Raw genomic sequence first — 18,659 nt, 5'->3', positions numbered from 1 at the left:
TTTGAGTTTTGTATAAAATTGCAAATTAACCCAAGAAATATTTAATTTATGTAACAAGTATGTTCATGCAAATTTGGTGGAACTTTAGAAAGAATATCTGAGAAAAGATCTGGTTCATGTACACTACATATACTGTATTATCTTTTCATAGCGTTAGGTGCCTTGTATTTTAAATCTGTGATAAATCATGACAAATTTTTAAAGGGGAAGTATTGTTAAATGAAGAATTATGTATTTCTAAAGGTTATATTGCTGTAAATTTAATTGATAAAGCTCTGCTTAATTTAGAGTTTTGAAGAAATATTTTCTCTTCAATTAAGACATTTTCATAATGGAATGATTTAAATTGAAGCGATTTAAGAGTATTACTAAAATAAAATGTTTATATATATTTGTGTATTATAGATCTTTGAATTTGTTTCTGATTTTTTTCACATGTAAATGTGCCAAATTACTATAGAACTGGATGCCTCTTCTTTAAATAGTTCATTATTTAAAATACATTTTTAATAATTAAAATACCAAAGAAGGCAAAAAGAAATTCTACTTTAAAAATTATATTTGAGTTTTTTCTCTACCACACTTAAATTAAATATAAAATACACCTAATTTTAACTCTTAAACTTAGGTCTTTATATAATATTCTTATTCTGCAACTGCTCCTGAGCAATATGTACTATAGACACCAGTGGATGAACATACATCTCAGGATTCATCCAGGCTTTTGATCAGTCAGAACCAATTTCCTTTTCATGTTTTGTGAAAATAGTTCATTTCTCTTCAGAATTTCTTAACAAATCAAATTTTTAAAAATGCCCTTTGCAGTGTTTACCTTCAGTTTGCCTTACTCACATTCATAAAATTGCTTTAGTGTTACCATGAGTCTAAAATGAATTTTAGCCATCTTTCTACTTATCTTGAGAACTTTTATATTAACTTAAAAGATTGTTCATTTATGATATTAAATTTAAAAAATGAACTGTTCTTTTACTTGGTACCACCAATAATTCTTATTAAGCTAAAAATAATACTGATTTTGTTAGCTTGACAGGGTAAAGGCATGTAAAGGATGTGAGCCTCTAAAGAATCTTCTTCTAAAAAGAACCTAATGAAGTAACATTTCAATTACTCCAAGATAATTTTGATTGAAGTTTATTATCTAGCCACTTCTACTTTTTATTTTTGCTGTTCGACAGCTCAATACCTTTTGCAATTTATGGGGTAAAACAATTGAAACAGTGGAGGTGAAATTCCAATTTTAGGTTATTTTGTAAATATAGGAAAAAAGACAACTTAAAATTTTCGTTGTTTATGTGCCCTTTGTGTTCACATGTTAAACAGATATGAGTAGTCATTCAGGATTCTGGTTTTAGCAAGCTTTAGTTAACATGCTGGATTGATCTTGAGGAGGGCTTCTTCCTCTAGGCAGCTGATTTTGTTTGTTTGTTTTGTTTTGTTTTTTAATTAAAAAACAACCTCTTTAGAGGGAAGAACTATTTAATTGGTTAACTGAAGTATGACTTACTGCTCTCTTCTCTCAGATTTTATTTATCTTAATGATTTTTGTACTTAGATACTATAGCCATGGAGTGAGCAATTGATGACTTCTTTCTGCAACTTTTTAGTTAAGGATTCATCTTAAGAAATAAAGTCGTGAGTTACTTGCACTAACTGTGATTAGCCAGAAATCAAGATATCAAGGCCCTAGGATCGCAGCAATCACATTTTAGGCCTTTGAAATGTTGGGGAGAGATTACATTCAAGTAAATGCCATTGTCCTTCATCTCTATTAGAACAGTGTTGGCTATTGATTATATTTTTCTGAATCTAAAGACACAAATAGAAATTTCTAATATCTCATTGCAGTCTTCTACTTTTCTTCCCATACATAATTTAAATCCCATTATTGTATAATGTTTCAAATTATGACCTTGACTGAAGGAAGCCTGCTGTTTTGTCAGATTTTCTGTTAGATGAATATCAGAATCTCTGCTAAAGCAAAACTGAAAGATAAGGCAGCCTTAAAATTATTTTGATGAATGCTTTTGGAGGCTTAGGCCATTTAAATGAATGTATACACCTATACTTATTCTTTTAAAAAAAATTTGATTTTTTTAAAAAAATTGAAATACTGGCTTCTATCAGCCTGACTTAATTCTAAGTTAAAGTGATTTTCCCTCTGGCAATAATAAAGTTTACCTTTTCCATAGATGTGAACTCACAGGTTAAATGTGAATGTTCTCTAAGGTATAAAACCTTGCTTTAGGAAGCATGCTAATGCTCCTTTTATAATCAATCATGACGAGCCAATTTGGGATTTCAAGGTATGACTGCTCTGGAAACCAAGATTTTATCATAATGCACTATGGTAAGGTCTATGGTACTGATTCTCAATGTGCTGGTTGAAGAAACAAAATATCTTTAAAGAAAGATAAAGTAAGAATTAATTAGAAAATATTTTTTTCATAATCGCATTAGCAAATAAATGAAATGTTATTTTAAGCATTTTTAGTTGTTAGAATCCTACTTCATTTCTCTCTGCTTTCCTTTTGAAATATTCTTTATTACTAAATAATATGTTAGGAAGAATTCACAGAAATAGGATGAATTTTATCTGTGACATCAGCAGATTTAACTTAACATGGCAATCATATCATGTGCTGATTTTTTTTTTTAATGTTAACATGGCATGTATAAGCTGAGCAGTTTACAGAATTTGAAGGTGGTTCTATTTTAGTATGTCTGTAATATACCAAAAGTTTCATTTAGGTAAATTAGTACATTTTTTACATAAATTTGTAATATTTAAATTACACATTTCCTTTTTTAAAATAGTATCACCCTTGTGTATCTGTACAAAAATAATACGGTGTTTCATAGTTTATACACTCTTAACTTTGACTCTTATTAGGTTATCTTATTTTCATTTTGGTTATCTAAAAAATTTGTAGTTTATATATCTTAAAAACTAAGCATTATTTTAATGCCATTGCATTTAAAAAAACAATGCTTTTGTATAAAATTTCCTGTATGCAATATATATGAACTATTAGAATGTCAAATAATGAAATCATTGGCATATATTTAAGGAAAAATTACATATGGAAAGTAATTAGTACTTTGGTTAGGCATATTTGCCAAAATGCTAATGTGAAATGGCAAAATATCCAATGAGAACATTTAGAATTTTTGGTAACATGAAGGATTTTATTTTTGAGTTAGGGATTTGGAGTGGAGAAACACTCCAGATGAAGACATTTCCTTCATGACATTTTAAGGTTCGAAGAGAAGATCTTTTATTTATTTATTTTTTTAGTAAAGAAATTTTTAAAAAATTTATTATGGTGACAGTTGGTTAACAAAATCCATAAGTTTTAAGTGTACAATTCAACAGCAAGTCATATATATATATTGCATTGTGTATTCACCACCTAAAGGTAGATTTCTTTCTGTCACCACATATTTGACCCCTTTTACCCCTATCTACCTCCCCCATCCCCCCAAAAGAAAAACTTTTAAATTGGAACTTTTAAAGTAAAGCTTCGAAATTGACTTTTAACAAGGCACTTCATGAAATTTTTAGTTTTTAATTTAATTTTACATGTGATTTCTTTCTTGAGAGCTACTTTTATTAACTTTAACTTATATCCTTGTATGCTAAGGGTTCTGTATTTCTCTACTTGGTTTTTCTATACCTAGTTTTAATTACGGCAAGTAATAATAAATCAGTCGGGCAGGAGTATCCATTAACTTCTGTAGATTCTCGCAAAGCTTGCAGAAGATTTCTATTTCGAGTGTCTTATTTTTGACTCAAGATGAAAACAGTTCTTTAGAATCTTGTTGCTAGTATTTGCTTATTTGGAATAGCTTTCACATTTTCTTATGAAAAAATTCAGTGTCAATCAATTAGACCATGTAACATTCAAAGCAGAATTTTGTTGAAGGCTATCCTTGTCTTAGTTATTGTGGTATAAAGTATAATACACTAAGTTCTTTTGACCTTTGTAGTACCTTAAGTGTGAAATTTATGTATTTTAATATACATAGTCCAAGTAAAGTTCCAGAAAGACAATAAGATTGACAGTGGCTCTCATACTTGAGTGTGCATCGGCGCCCTCTGGGCCCCACCCCAGAGGTTCTGTTTCAGTAGGTCTGGCAGAAGGCCTGGGAATTTGCATTTCTAACAAGTTTCCAGATAACGCTTCTGCTGCTGAGGAAAGAGCACTAACTTTAGGGTTGGATTTTCCGTTTCCCATTAATTGATTTATTTGGAGAGAGCCATTTAATCCAGGTAGGCTTACATTTTCTTAGCTGTAAAAGTGGCAGTTAATGCTACCTATCTGGGGCTCTGAGAAATGCGATAGCAACGTTGGAAGTGTCCAGCCGCACATGCCAGCATGCTTGATAATAGCTGATTCCCTTGGTCAGTCCTCCCTGCACTATTCTCAGTTAGAAAGTGAGGTGCTAAACTCATTGTCTTCTTCATTTCTCTCAGCTGTCAAATTCTGTGATTCTGAAAGTTCTCTGGTTCAGGAAACAATGCCACATACCATATGTGTGCTAGGTGTTTTATGGAGAGAGTAGTAATAACAGTGATATCACATAAACCATAGTTTCATTTTTGCTTTTGTTAGGGCTTAGCATCTAGAGTCTTTAAAAGTTTTCAGTTGATTATATAGAAGTTCTGTTCATCACAGTTAGAATCTGACCATTTTGTGGAGGCTGAGTCTCAGATAAATAGGCTAACTTTACTAAATGACTGGACTTACTAGATCCTCTACTATATTGCCTCTTAGAATGCATGTTCAATATGTAGTTTTCTTTACCTTCTTGATTTTCAGACAGTACTAAATAAGTTGCAAAACACATCCAAACTAAAATTGTAAATGTGATTTTTATAGCATGTAAATAGTATTTTATTTAAAAAGTCACTAGTATATTCATTGTTATGAGTTCGTGATCTTAAAATTTGGGGATGCTGAAATACTATTAGAGCTTCTGATCTTTTAATTACATCTTGTTGAGAAAATACAACTAGGGCCCTTTTTGCCTTTCCCCCACCATCTAAATCTGCTATACCGTAAATATGGAGAAGAACACATAACATAAAAAGTATATAACTAATTGGTCATGGTTTGGAGACATGTGGAGCTTGAATAAAATATTTGAGCCCATCTAAAATCATCTCCTGAAGCTACTGACTGCTGAGTGCCTACAGAATGAGCACTAGTGGTATGGGTGGGAGGGCTTTGCCCATACATGGTATACTGCAACTGTATTTCAAAAACCTGAACAGAAAGAGGCTAGAAAGAATGCAGACAGGGCATCAAAAATGTCATTTTATTGGTATAATAATGAAATATCTGATAATGTCCCTTACCAGGATACAATGTAAGGTAACATTCAAATACCAGGATACAATGTAAGGTAATATTCAACTAATATAATCTAAAGTGAGGATACAAATACCAGGATACAATGTAAGGTAACATTCAACTAATATAATCTAAAGTGAGGATACAATCAAATACCAGGATACAATGTAAGGTAACATTCAACTAATAGAATCTAAAGTGAGTTTTAATATTCAGATTAGTGTTAGAGGTTAGGCAGCAATATTTGTGTGGGACCAGGTGTGTATATTTAGCTTTCATTTCCTTATAATCATCCTGGTAAATTCTTGTGAAGGTTTCTTTTGCATCTGAGATATTTTCTAAACTCAAATTATAGTATACTGTTGATCCCCTTTGGCTAGTAAATTAAGCTACAGTTATCAAATGTCAGCATACTGTGATTTATATTTTTACATAAAACAGTGCATCATTCTGATTAAGTTGCAACACTGAAATTTTATCTGATAAGTCTATATTGAGTAATTAGTAAGTAATTAGCAAATACTCCCAGGTAAGTAGTAGGTAGTCTAGAAGTCATTTTATATAAAAGTTCAATTATCAGACCCAGAGGCCACAGATAATGAAAGAGTAGTCTAGAAAGATGAAATGTTTATGATAAATTTAAAAAATAGTCTTTTAGATACATTTTTCTTGATGTGGATAATTTAATGCAGATTTTTACCTCAAATTTGTTATTAAACTTGATAATTTTATTCCTCCATCTATTTAATAAAATGAACATTTTCACATCTTAGAATATTTAAACTTTAAAGATAATTATAAAATTAATTTTCACTACTGTTACTAATTCTGTTATTATAAGAGGCTAAAACTATCCCAGTTTTCCAGGCGATTTGAAGCATTGCTTATTTTTATACTATATAATTTGAGAAAGATGATTTTATAGACTAAGAATAACAATATATGTATGATTTATTTTAATGCATTATTTTTATAAAATTTGTGTATTCTTATAGTATGTATTTTCTATTTCAGTAAAAATACATACAAAGATCTGTCCTTGTGCAAGCATTTGATTTCTAAAGTTTTATTAAAACATTTCTACTCATTCATTCTTTTATTCCTAAATCTCTAAGATGTATCTCAGGTACTTGATATTATTAGATCTTCCTGTGAAACAACATGGTTCAGCTTTGAGAGACCAAACATTCACAGTGACTGCATCTTATGCTTCTTCAGGTGTAAGGCCAACATAAAAGTGAAACTTTTGAATAATCTAATTATTCTTGAGAAAGTTCCATGTAGGAGATCTACATTGCATCTCATAATAAGGAGTTTTTTTCCTCCAAGTTGAAACAGCTCACTATTGAGTGTTATAGCAGTGTTTCCTATAAACTCGAATATTTTAAACAGAGGGAATTTAAAACAAATGATTGCTCAGATATTAAAAGAGCTGAGATGGCAAGCAAAAGACTGAGGTGACAGAAATTAGCAACAGCAAGAAGCCAACAAAGAAACAAAGTGGAGCAAAGCACAAAGCCAGGATCACCCAGAGGAAGCTGAACCATAGCAGAGAAGAGCAGGAGTCTTAAAGGTGATGCAAATGGTGGCAAAGAAGGCAAAGAAGTACTGTAGCTTTTTTTTCTGCCATTGACTCCCATTGTCAGGACCTGACTGGAAGACTGGCCACAAGAGCTCTGTAGGTGTATCCTTTGAGTGTCAACTCCTCTGAGAAGTCCAGCAATCCCAGAATTGGCACAAACACCAAGTAGCTGGCTTGCGTTGGGAGGCCAGATTTTACAGACAATGCAGATGTTTAAACAATATAGTCATAGCAAGTGAAGATGTCACAGTACAAGAAATACGTTGGAACCAAGGACTGGTTTTGTTCATCTCAAAAAAAAGAAAAACTCCAGAAAAGAGGGTTTGGGAGAGATGCCTGCCCTAGACTTCTGTTTCTCATTCCCATCCCTCTTCCCTACTACTTCTCAGCTGCCTCCTTCCACTTTTCCTCCTCCCCTCAGAAAGCTGGGCTAAAGGGAAAGGTGAACAACAGTATTGCTTTTTTAAAACCAAACAAAAATAGAACATGAAAAAAAAATTTGAGTGCCTGACGGGAAAAGAGCATTCAGGGTAGTACATTCATGGAAGTGTTGGGAAAGAGGAAGTAAGAACAATAATTTCATAAAAGACTCATGAAAGACAGAAAATAAAATCTTAAGGAATTAGTGTTCTCAAAACCTTGCTCTATTTAAAACTCCTTAATCTGCCTAATAATTTTGAAAAGTCAATTATTTGTCAAACTTGACCTTTAGAGAGAAAAAAATAAGTTCGGTAATCATAATCATTGTTTTACAACTGGAAGGATCTCTAGAGACTCTCTGGTAACAGAATTAGGGTAACTATGTGTTTCAATTTGCTAAGGACAATCCCAGTTTATATCCGTTGTCTTGGTATAATCGTTAATAGTGCCCCTTTTTTACTCAAAACTGTCACAGTTTGGACAAAAAAAAATATGGCCATATCACCATTCTAATATACAACTAGGCCATAAAACAGTTATTATTGGCAAGAAATAAAAGTTAAAAAGCGAGTATATATTTTTATTTTTATAGCTTTATTGAGATATAATTGACTAAATTGTAATATATTTAAATTGTACAATATGATGGTTTGATATACATTGTGAAAGGGGTCCCACCATCAAGTTAATTAACATACCCATCAAATTTCAATTATACAATAAAGTATTGTCAACTATAGTCACAATGCTATATGTTAGATCCTTAGAACTTATTCAACTTACAACTGACAGTTTGTACCTTTTATCAACTTCCATCATTTCCTCCTCTCCCCAGCCCTTAACAGCCACTATTCTACTCTTTTTCTCTGAGTTTAACTTTTTTCTTTTTAGATTTCACATGTAAGTGATACCATACAGTATTCGTCTTTCTCCTGTCTGTTTAATTTCACTTAGCATAATGCCCTTTAGATTCATCCATGTCACAAATGGCAGGATTTTTTTCTTTTTTAAGACTGAATAATAATCCATTTATCCATTTTTCCATCAAAAGATCTAAAGACAATTAGATTATTTTCATACCTTGGCTATTGCAAATAGTGCTGCAATGAACATAGGAGTATAAATATCTCTTTGAAATGGTGATTTTGTTTCTTTAGATATATACTCAGAAGTGGAGGTGCTGAATCACATGGTAATTATATTTTTAATTTTTTGAGGAAACTTATTGTTTTACATAATAGCAGCACCAATTTACATTCCCACCAACAGTGTCTTCTCCATACGCTCGCCAGGCTTTTATTTTTTGTGTTTTTGATAATAGCCATCCTAACAGGTGTGAGGCGATATTTCATTGTGGTTTTGATTTGCATTTCCCTGATGACTAGCGATGTTGAGTATCTTTAATATACCTATCGGCCATTTGTATATCTTCTGTGGGAAAATGTTTATTCAGGTCCTTTGCCTATTTTTAAATTGGGTTATTTGGTTTTGTTTGTTTATTTATTTATTTTTTTATTGTTTTTGTTTTGCTATTGAGTCATATGAGTTCCTTATATATCCTTATGGGATATATGGTTTGCAAATATTTTCTCCCATTCCATGGGCTGCCTTTGCATTTTGTTACTGTTTCCTTTGCTGTTCAGAAGCTTTCTCATTTGATGTAGTCCCACTTGTTTTTCTTTGTTGCCTTTGCTTTTGATATCAAAACTAAACATTCGTTTTCACGACCAATGCTAAGGAAGTTATTCCTATGTTTTCATCTAAGAATTTTACAGTTTTAGGCCTTATGTTCAAGTCCTTAATCAATTTCGAGTTGATTTTTTTTGAGTGTTGTAAGATAGGGATCCAATTTTATTTTTTGCATGTGGATATCCAGTTTTTCCAACAGCTTTTACTGAAGACTGTCCTTTCTCTATTGTGTATTCTTGGCACCTTTATCAAAAATTAATTGACCATATGTGTATAGGTTTATTTCTGAGCTTTCTATTCTGTTTTATTACACCTGTTTTTATGCCAATATTATACTGTTTTGCTTACCGTAGCTTTGTAATATCATTTGAAATCAGGAAATGTGATGCCTCTAGCTTTGTTCTTCTTGCTCAGGATTGCTTTAGCTATTTGGAGTTTTTTGTGGTTCCATACAAATTTCGGATTGTTTTTCTAATTTTGTGAAAAACGACATTGGAATTTTGATAGAGATTTCATTGACTCTGTAGGTCATTTTGGGTAGCATAGACAATTAATTCTTTAAATCTATGAATACAGACTATCTTTCCCTTTATTTGTGTCTTCTTCAATTTTTATTTCAGTGTCTATAGTTTTCAGCACACAGGTCATTCATCTCCTTGGTTAAATTTATTCCTAAGTATATTTTATTCTTTTTTGATGCTATTGTAAATGGGATTACTTAATTTTTTTCTCTGTATATTGCTGTATATTGTTGCTTTGTTTAATATGTTCTTGTGGGACTCCTGAATGCTGAGCCTTGTTGGCTATCAGAAGTAGGTGGTTTGTAGGCCTGTCTTTTGTGTAGCAGCCATAGAAGTTGGGGCATTAGATGTGTGGTTCAATTCCTTTGCTCTTCAGGGAGAAGCTGAGAGTTTGAGCTTCCCTCCTGATTGTAAGGTGCTATGCTGAGAGTGGGGTTTATGGTAAAAGTGCATTTCAGCCTTTCCTACCCATTTTGACGTATTTTCTCAATCATACAATGTTTAGGCATGTTTAGTGTAGGAGTCACTCAACTAGTTCTGGATTTCCCTTAGATGGAATTGATTCACGTGTAGCTATATATTTGGTGCGTTCAAGGTAGGGGGGAAAGTGAGGAGCCTCCTATCTAACCATCTTGGTGATGTCCTCTGTATGACATTCATAAGCAGCAAATATCTTCTCCTTTAGGCCAGGCAGGCCTTCCTCTTATCTGAGCACTTGTCTTTGAATCTTGCTGAACACCACAAATATTTGTTTTCAAATTAGCACTAAGGAGAAACACTTAAAATCAAATCTAGCCACATAGACCCAAATCGCCTGCTAAAGAAACCTCAAATATACAATGGATACCGCTTTTATAAAAATTAAGGAAAAAAATCTTAACAAGTATGTCACTGTATCCTCAAACAGAAAACAGCAGGTAACCATGCTTTTGTTAAATGACTGATTACTGCACCATCTCTAAGTGTCTTAAATTCCAGGATGACCAGAAACCAAATCTAGATGATGAGTACTAAAAAAGTAATATGACTCTAGTAGGTGCATCTTAAAATTGCCGTAATGAGGGGAAAGTTATCACTTCCTGGGCCAGAAGACATTTCTGGTATATACCCGCTAAAATGCAAATAGTCAAGCTTATGTAGGGAATGATAAATTACGTAAGTATAGGTAAGGAAGGACTGACTACAAGGAATGTACTCAGTGAGCAGTGTGGAGAATGTTATCATGTGCTTTAAAAAACATAAATAATGAAAGTTCTATAAATATGATGGAGAGGAAAGGAAGAATGACTTTGACAAACAGCATTTGTCTGAGCTGCACTAAACACAATCTGAAAAAAAAATCCCAGAAGTTTAAGTACATTGAAGCACTTCAACAATTAAAATTAGGGCATAACTTTGAGACCTTTTCTTTAGGGCGCATTTAATTCATAATTATAGTTTTAGCCCTACTTTCTTGGATAGTGTTGAGAAACCACTCAGTCTTGGATGTACTTGTGTGAATCTGAATTTTCAACTCCGATAATTTTTTTTCTTGACACTTGCTTTAGATGGATTATTTAAGCATACCCGCATGAAACTATTTCTCAGTTTGAGTCCTGCTGAATACTAGTATCCTATGAGATTAACTTAATGAGTATTGTAAAACAAAACAAAATAAAACAGAGAAACAAAAAAAGTTGATTCTGTGGTAAATGGGAAACATGCTCACATGTTCCTGGGCACTTAAGGACCATGTGAAATATTTAATATCCTATATAAACAGTGACTCCCTAAGGGAGATGAGGTCCAATTTTCAGTTTCTTCAAATTTATTTGATTACTAATTGATTCCCCTACAAGCCCTTGTTTTTTTGCTAAACATCTCTGCACATATGTAGAGATGCTTTTGTTCCACAAAATATGGATTAGAAAATACTGATATCGAAGATAGCAAATGGCTGACAAAAGGTCAGGAATCTTTACGTATTTTTGTGTCATTCTGAGTTTGGGGTAGAAATGTATCCTCTCCTGAGAAAATGAAGAAGCTAAATGGACATGTTTACCCAGCACAGATGACCGATTTGAGGTGCTCTGGCAAGCAACTTTATGTTGCTAATAAGTACAAAGTATTACTGCTAAAATGTTTCAGAGGGCTTTGAGTTAATGGGAGCTGGAGAAACGTGGGACAGGTGACAGATACTCATCACCAAGAATAAGGACTCTTATTTGCTGTGAGGGTTTGTAGGGGCAGCACTTTGTTATTAGGGTTTGGTAAGTGTTTTTTGTTTTGAGAGTGGAATTATATTTTGCTGAATTTTAATTATTTATAATCTGAGAAGTACATTTTCCTGAATGGAAGAATACATACATAGCTAATTTGGACCATAATTTTTGGCCCAAAATTATTGCCGTTAACATATGGAATGTAACAAGAGAAATAATAACTTTATGATACATTGATTTGCTTTGGTTTTTGGTGAAGTTTTGCTTTAAGACCTGTTGGGCATAGCAATGGAGAGAAAGGGATGAAGGTCAGGACCTTGGTTATTTTTTTGTTGTTTTTTTTTTTCTCCTCAGATGATTACAAGACACACAAGTTAATTACACTTTCATTTTACTCAGCAGGAACCTTAGCTATTAGAAATAATTCTACTTACATCTTAATTTTGCTTCTTCAACAAGTATGTTAAGCATTCTTTAAAATCTATCTTTAAAAACATCATAAATATATTAAACAGCAGTTCATTAATTGAGAGTGCTAATTTAATTCAACAAATAATTGTATGGATGCCTACTATTTGTATTTCAGTGAATACACTGGTGAATAAGATTGTCTTTAATCTCAAGGAATTTTATGATCTTTTGAGCAGAGATGATCAGAAAAGTATTTTAAAAAATAAAAATAAACAGGCTACAGAAGTTGCCATTATATAGGGTTGAAAGGAAAGGGTGTCTTAGCCCATCATGGTGTCTCAGAAAGTGGCATCTGAGATGGACTCTGAAGGCTGAGGTCAAGTTTTGAGAGGGGTGGTTGGTAGGCAGGAGATGGAAAGCAAACAACTTGTGTACAGTTGGAAAAAATTGTGTTTGAGGAAAAACAAGTCATCCAGTTTGGCAGAAGTCAGAAAAAGTGTTAGGCAGTAATGGGAAATAGAGTTAGAAAAGCAAATCTGGAAGTACTTTGTATCAGTCAGCTTAGGCCATGATAGACTGCAGTAACAAAGGACTCTCTAAATCACAATAATACAACAAGCTATTTATAATTTCGTTACATTTCCATTGTGGGTTGCCTGTAGCTCTGCTCCATAGCATTGTGGACCAAAAAAAATAAAAATTAAAAAAATAAAAATAAAAAATGTAGGGGGAAGTTTCCATGAAAAGTAACCTCACAGGGTTATCTGATCATAAATTCCTAACTGGGCAGGTCATGGTGAGTAGTCACACCCCAGGCATATAACTTTTAGTAAAATGTTTATCTTTGCCTTAAGCAAGCCCTGTCCATTGTTTCTGTGCATCTAGATTAACACACCTTTGAAATAACTACCCTCAAGAGAACAGACAATCTTTCGTTAACTATCCAGTAATCCAATCCCGGCCTTATTTCTCCCATCTCCATGTAATCTTCCTTAAGTTCCCTCCTTAATTTCAAACGCATCAAAGAAGCTGCAAAACTTATTCTCTGGGAGTATTTGAGATCTTGCTCCCTGGCATATGTCCTCAGTTGGGCTCAAATAAACTCATAAAAATTCTCTATAGGTTTGGACGTTTCTTATATTGACAAAATCTTTGTTCTGGGCTCAGATGGAAGAAGCAGTCCCTCTCTGGGATACAAGCTATTTTGGCTGAGAGAAAGAGAACATGACAGGACTGTGCAATAGCTTTCACAGTGTTGTCTGTTTGAAAGTGGCATGTATTACTTTTAATCACGTTTCATTTGCCAAAGCAAGTCATGTGGCCAAGCCTGCCATCAATGGCGTAGGGATATACAATCCTCTTAAAGGAGGGGACAATAGATATTTTGAACAATTTACCAAAAGCTTTGAAAGTCAGCATGAATCTTTTGTACTTAATTCTTTAGATGGTTGGGAGCTATGGCAAGTTTCTGGACAAGAGGATATGGTTTGGTTTAAAATAAAATCAGGGTGGTTTTGAGAGAGAGCGAGAGAAGGGGGTGGAGAGAGAGCGTAAGATTTATCAAGGATATCTGTTTATAAATGCAGGCTTCAGAATTCCAGAAGGTCTGATTCAGGGGGCCTAGGAATCTGCATTTTGGCAAGCGTCTGGTTGAATAGTTTGTAAATGGTCCACGGACCTCATTTTAAGAAACCCTGGATTAAGGAAAGAATGGAGAGTGAGCAAATACAGGTGAGATTGGGGCAGTGAGAGAGGGAATGGCAAGTTGTCTGTGGGTGCGAGGTCAAGGGACAACGTGGGCACGGAGTAACTGATCAATGCAGAGGCAGATGCACTGAAAGAGGAAAACAGGTAGAACTAGAATTACTGAAGAAGGGAGGAAGGATATGGTAGAAAATGCCAGAAAAGGTAGTGAAAGGAGCAAATCTCCTTTTGAGGTGAAATTAAGAATATCAAGGGATCTTGATCTTCACCTTTTCAGTGAAAAGTATGAGGCAAGCCTATTTGATGCAGTAAACCGTTGCGAGCTTGAGGAGAGCAAAGGTAACAAGAAGTAGCAGGTAATGCAATGAATGTAGGACAGCTATTGAAAAGTGTTGACTAAAACCTACCACATAAATTAGTTTTTGCATTGAACCAGCAGGGGGCGCTATGGTAGCACATACATTATTAGAGCTCAGCTTCCTTGTCTCAGTAATGCCAGCTCTTGGTGAATAGGATTATTAACCCCACCTACAGTACAGTATTTTGGGAGCTTCATTTATTACTTTTATAGCTGCGAACCTTCATAGAAAGGACTTTTAAGGTTTTTATTTTAAGGCATCTAGGTTTTTTTTGAAACGTCAATTCCTGTAGTCAAAAAGAAATTAATTTGTAGAGTTTAAGGAAATTATTACCCATTTATTGACTTCAGTTGAGGTGTAGAGACTGGAAGAGAGAGAAAATACAGAGGAGAGAGGACAGTGCATCTGTAGCATGATTCCTAGAAGGGGAATCTCTGGGTCACAGGATATGGGCATTGTACATTTTGTTAGATGCTGTCTGATTGCCTTCCAAAGAGACTGTGCCAATTTACATTTGTAGCTATAAATGCATGAGGGTCTTGTTTCTTAATACCTCTGAAAACCCACTGTATTCATAAGCTTTTTAATATTTGCCACTCTGATGGGGAAAATACGGGATTTGAGAGTAGTTTTAACTTGCATTTTTCTCTTGTGAGACGATGAACACTTTTTCGCATTTAAATCTTATTTTTACATTTTTCTTTTTCTGTCAACTGTATTTTTATGTTCTTTCCCCAGTGGGTTACTGGTCTTTTACTTATTGATTGGTAGGAGCTCTTTTTATGAGGTCAATCAAAAGATTTAGTAAACAGTAAAATAAATGAATTGCGCTTTTCCATAGATGAATGATGAATGGTGTTTAAAGCATTCCCCTCCCCTACTTGCACACTTGATCCACTAATCACATAACTTATTGGCAGGTGGCTAAAACTACTATTTTAAATCACCTTTGGGAGGGCAGTCTGCTGTATAGAATAGTTTGCCTCCAGAGTGCCAAATTCCTTTCATTTTATAGTTCATTTCAATATGGAGAAAAGGCATGAGTTAAATGGTGACAAATCAGGTGAATGTGCTGGTTTTTACTGGTGAAGAACTGCCAAATGGCAGGCAGTGCTCTTGGATTCCCCATGCTTCAAGTGGAGCATTTTTAGAGTAGGTTCTAAATGTGCTGGACTATGGTAACTGCCAAGAGTCAATCGGCTCTCGAGCGAGGGTAATCATGAAAGCCCGACCATTGCTATCCCCGCTACTAGCAGGCATTAATTCTTTCACAATTAGATTGTGTTTGTTTTGTAACAGCTCAAGATATAACTCGTATACCACACAATTCACCCATTTAGGGTATACAATTCAGAGGTTTCCAGTGCATTCACAGAGTTGTACAATCATCACAGCAGTCAATTTTAGAACTTTTTCGTCACTTCCAATTCCATCCACCCCTTCACTATTTCCCATCATTCCCCCCATTCTCCCTAGCCCTAAGCAACCACTAATCTACTTTCTGTCTCTATATGTTTGCCCATTTGGGACATTTCATATAAAAGGAATTATATAAAATGTAATAGTTTGTGACTGGCTTCTTTCATTTAACATAAAGTTTTCAAGGTTCATCCACATTACAGTGTATAGCTATACTTCATTTTTGCTTATGACCGAATAATGCTCCATCATTTAGATGTGCCCCATTTTATTTATCCATTGGTATTGCACGTATTTTTTTTCTCAGTTGAAACACAGGTATTTTCTTACTGGTTTTCTCATGACTACTAATATACTAAATATAGTCACACCATCGCTGACTGAGGTTAGAGTTGTGGTTTGTGGCCACGGAACAGAGCAGCAAACTGGTCCCCAAGATGCTGAACTAATGGCTCTGACCTCATTCACACAGTAATGAGCTAACATCACATGGGCATGTTTACACATTAAGGATTCTAAAGGGAAAGGCTGTTCTAGAACCTCTCTCACAGGAAGAACATAAACTTGTATAAATATGTAGTTTCATCATTTTACAGGTATGGACCTTGACACTAAATTATGTACATTCCTATCCCTAGGCAACAGGTAGTAGTTGTCCTTGCAAAGAGTAACTTTCCCTAGCACATTCACAACTGTCCTTTAGCCTGGTGAAATCAGAGATGAAAACCTCACCACTTGTATTTTAACCAGGTTGACTCTAATGGCAGGCAATTTTGGAGAGCAGGTTCTTGTCTTTAAACATTTCTAAAGTTGTCTCTTGACAATTTTTTTCATCCCTTTGAAAAACAGTTGTGGTTATAACCTGTTTTTCCTGAAAGAGTGCTCTCCTCCCTTGAAAGTCTATTGTCCCTTTCTGACTCCTGTGGTTAGCACTGCAACAGAAGCAAAACTGGTCTCAAACACATGAACTTGAGGCAGGAAACCTGAAACACACAATGGTTCTCATGTGCCTTTTAGCCCTTTCAATTAGACCAAAAGATCTGTGCTTACATGCGATTCTGAGGGATACTACAAATGGGATTGGCATTTTGGGAACAAATGCCATACATTCAAAAGATGGAGGCTCACAATGTGAAGAAGGAGGTGACCCACATTCTTTCGGTTTTCATCATCATTTAAGTATGAACCAAAAATGTAGACTGTAAGTAGGAAACCATGAAGAAGCAGTCCTCAGAGAAGTGGTTGGGGAAGGGAAATGGGATGGGGAAAAGAAAATATCAGTATAATAAAATCAAACTTGAGAAGGCAAGCAAACTCCAACAAAAAGAAAGAAACTGATCTAAGAAATATAATAAAAATGAAAATAAATGTAACAAAATGCCTCTTAGTCCTTTTTGGACTCTAGTTAAAGATATAATTTCAAAAAGACAAACTCCAGAATGAAACTGAATCACTTGAAAGGCTCTCAACAAATTAATGGATTCTTTAAAAGACCTAGATAAGTGAGTCCAGATATAATTAGAAGCTGAAAGGAAAGCTGTCTAGTGAAGCCCAAAGATGCTGACCTCATGGCAGAAGCACTGGGTACCCTCCATTCCCCTCTATGGGTCACTGAGGGTAAAGAGACTGGTAGGAGACTTCGAAGTCTTGGTTAGCTGCTGCCAGGAATCCCTTTCTCCTCTAATACTGGAGGAGCTATGAAGGAAAATAGAGCCACTGTGAGCCAGCTGGCAGTTTGAAACTCCATTTTGAAACATGGGAATGAGCTTTGGATGGAAGTGAGGCGTACAATCCTACTGCATTGCTTCGTCTTGTATTTGGCACAAGACACTGCATGCATCCTTTCCACTTCAACTGGAAGTAGAGTCGGACCTTCTACTTTATTGTTTAAAATAGGGCCAAGCATTAAACTTTCACAATGAGATCAGTTTTATCAACTGCATTCCACCCTCTACATTTGAAAACTTGGAGGCAAGTGAAAACATTTCTTCACCCCATGTCTCCAAAAGCTACTAAATTGTAGCTACTTCTTTCTTGGCAGTATTAAGCTTTCCTTTTCATTTTGGCAGAAGGTTTAAAAGGGAGATGAAAGAAACTTTAGTTTAATCTTCTACTCATTGCTGGCTTCCTGTTATCTTTAGTAAGAAACCACCAGCCTCTCTTTTAAAATCTCCAAAGGTCAGAAACTAAGCAGGTTCGGGCCTGGTTAGTATTTGGATAGGAGACCACCTAGGAAGACCAGGTGCTGTAGGCATAAAAAATGAAATAAAAAAATAAGGGACTGTAAGCTGACAAGGTCCTTGCAATCTGTGAGGTCAACCAAGGGTTGCTTCGTCTAAAAATAAATAAATAAATGAATGCATAAATAAAATAAAAAAAATCTCCAAAGATGTGAGCTTACCTCTGCCAAAGGGACGTCCAATTCATTGTTGGAAAGCTCTCTGGTTTAACGTGTTCCCTTGTATTTTGCTGATATTTGCTTCTTTAATAGCTTGATGTTACCCCACTGAGCAAGGCCAATTCCTCTTTCTCATGATAACCATTCAGATAGGAAAGATGGCACTTGTCTTTGTCCATCTTATCCACGCCGCGCATTTTCCCAGGATCTGCCATGCTGGTCTTCAAGCTGCTGATCTCACTTGCTATCAGTCTTGTACCTTGCTGCTAGATTTATCCAAAAGCAGCTTTAACTTTGTCAATTACTTGTTGAAAAATTACCACAAGTTCCCTGTTTTATTAAAACCAATTTCAAGCCAAGGCTTTTTTTTGTCTTAGCCAGCTCTAATTGGTCTGTGAAACTTTATGTCTCTATTTACCAACAAAGTCATTCTGCTCTGGTTAGGCCAACCTTAGCAACAGTTCCCTTACTCACCTTGCCCATCTATGCTTCTAACCTTAAGCTTCCTGGTGGTTTCCTGTCTGGCAAGCTTTAAGTTGGCTTTTCCAATATCATACTTCTATGTGGCTTCACCTTCACC

The 18,659-nt window shown here is 34.7% G+C and overlaps 1 long non-coding RNA gene across 1 annotated transcript; it reads left to right on the top strand.

Moving 5' to 3' along the window:
• Positions 1 to 3,397: 3,397 nt before the first annotated feature.
• LOC111736060 lies at positions 3,398 to 6,710 on the top strand. Its single transcript, XR_002779075.1, has 2 exons — positions 3,398 to 5,422; positions 5,548 to 6,710. It is a non-coding gene; the product is annotated as an uncharacterized LOC111736060 (long non-coding RNA).
• The last annotated feature ends 11,949 nt before the right edge of the window (positions 6,711 to 18,659 follow it).

The sequence above is a fragment of the Pteropus vampyrus genome, unplaced genomic scaffold, assembly GCF_000151845.1.
Source record: "Pteropus vampyrus isolate Shadow unplaced genomic scaffold, Pvam_2.0 Scaffold17, whole genome shotgun sequence".
Lineage (NCBI taxonomy): Eukaryota > Metazoa > Chordata > Mammalia > Chiroptera > Pteropodidae > Pteropus > Pteropus vampyrus.
Note: the sequence above shows the minus strand (reverse complement) of the source record. Positions and strands in the feature narration are given on the sequence as shown.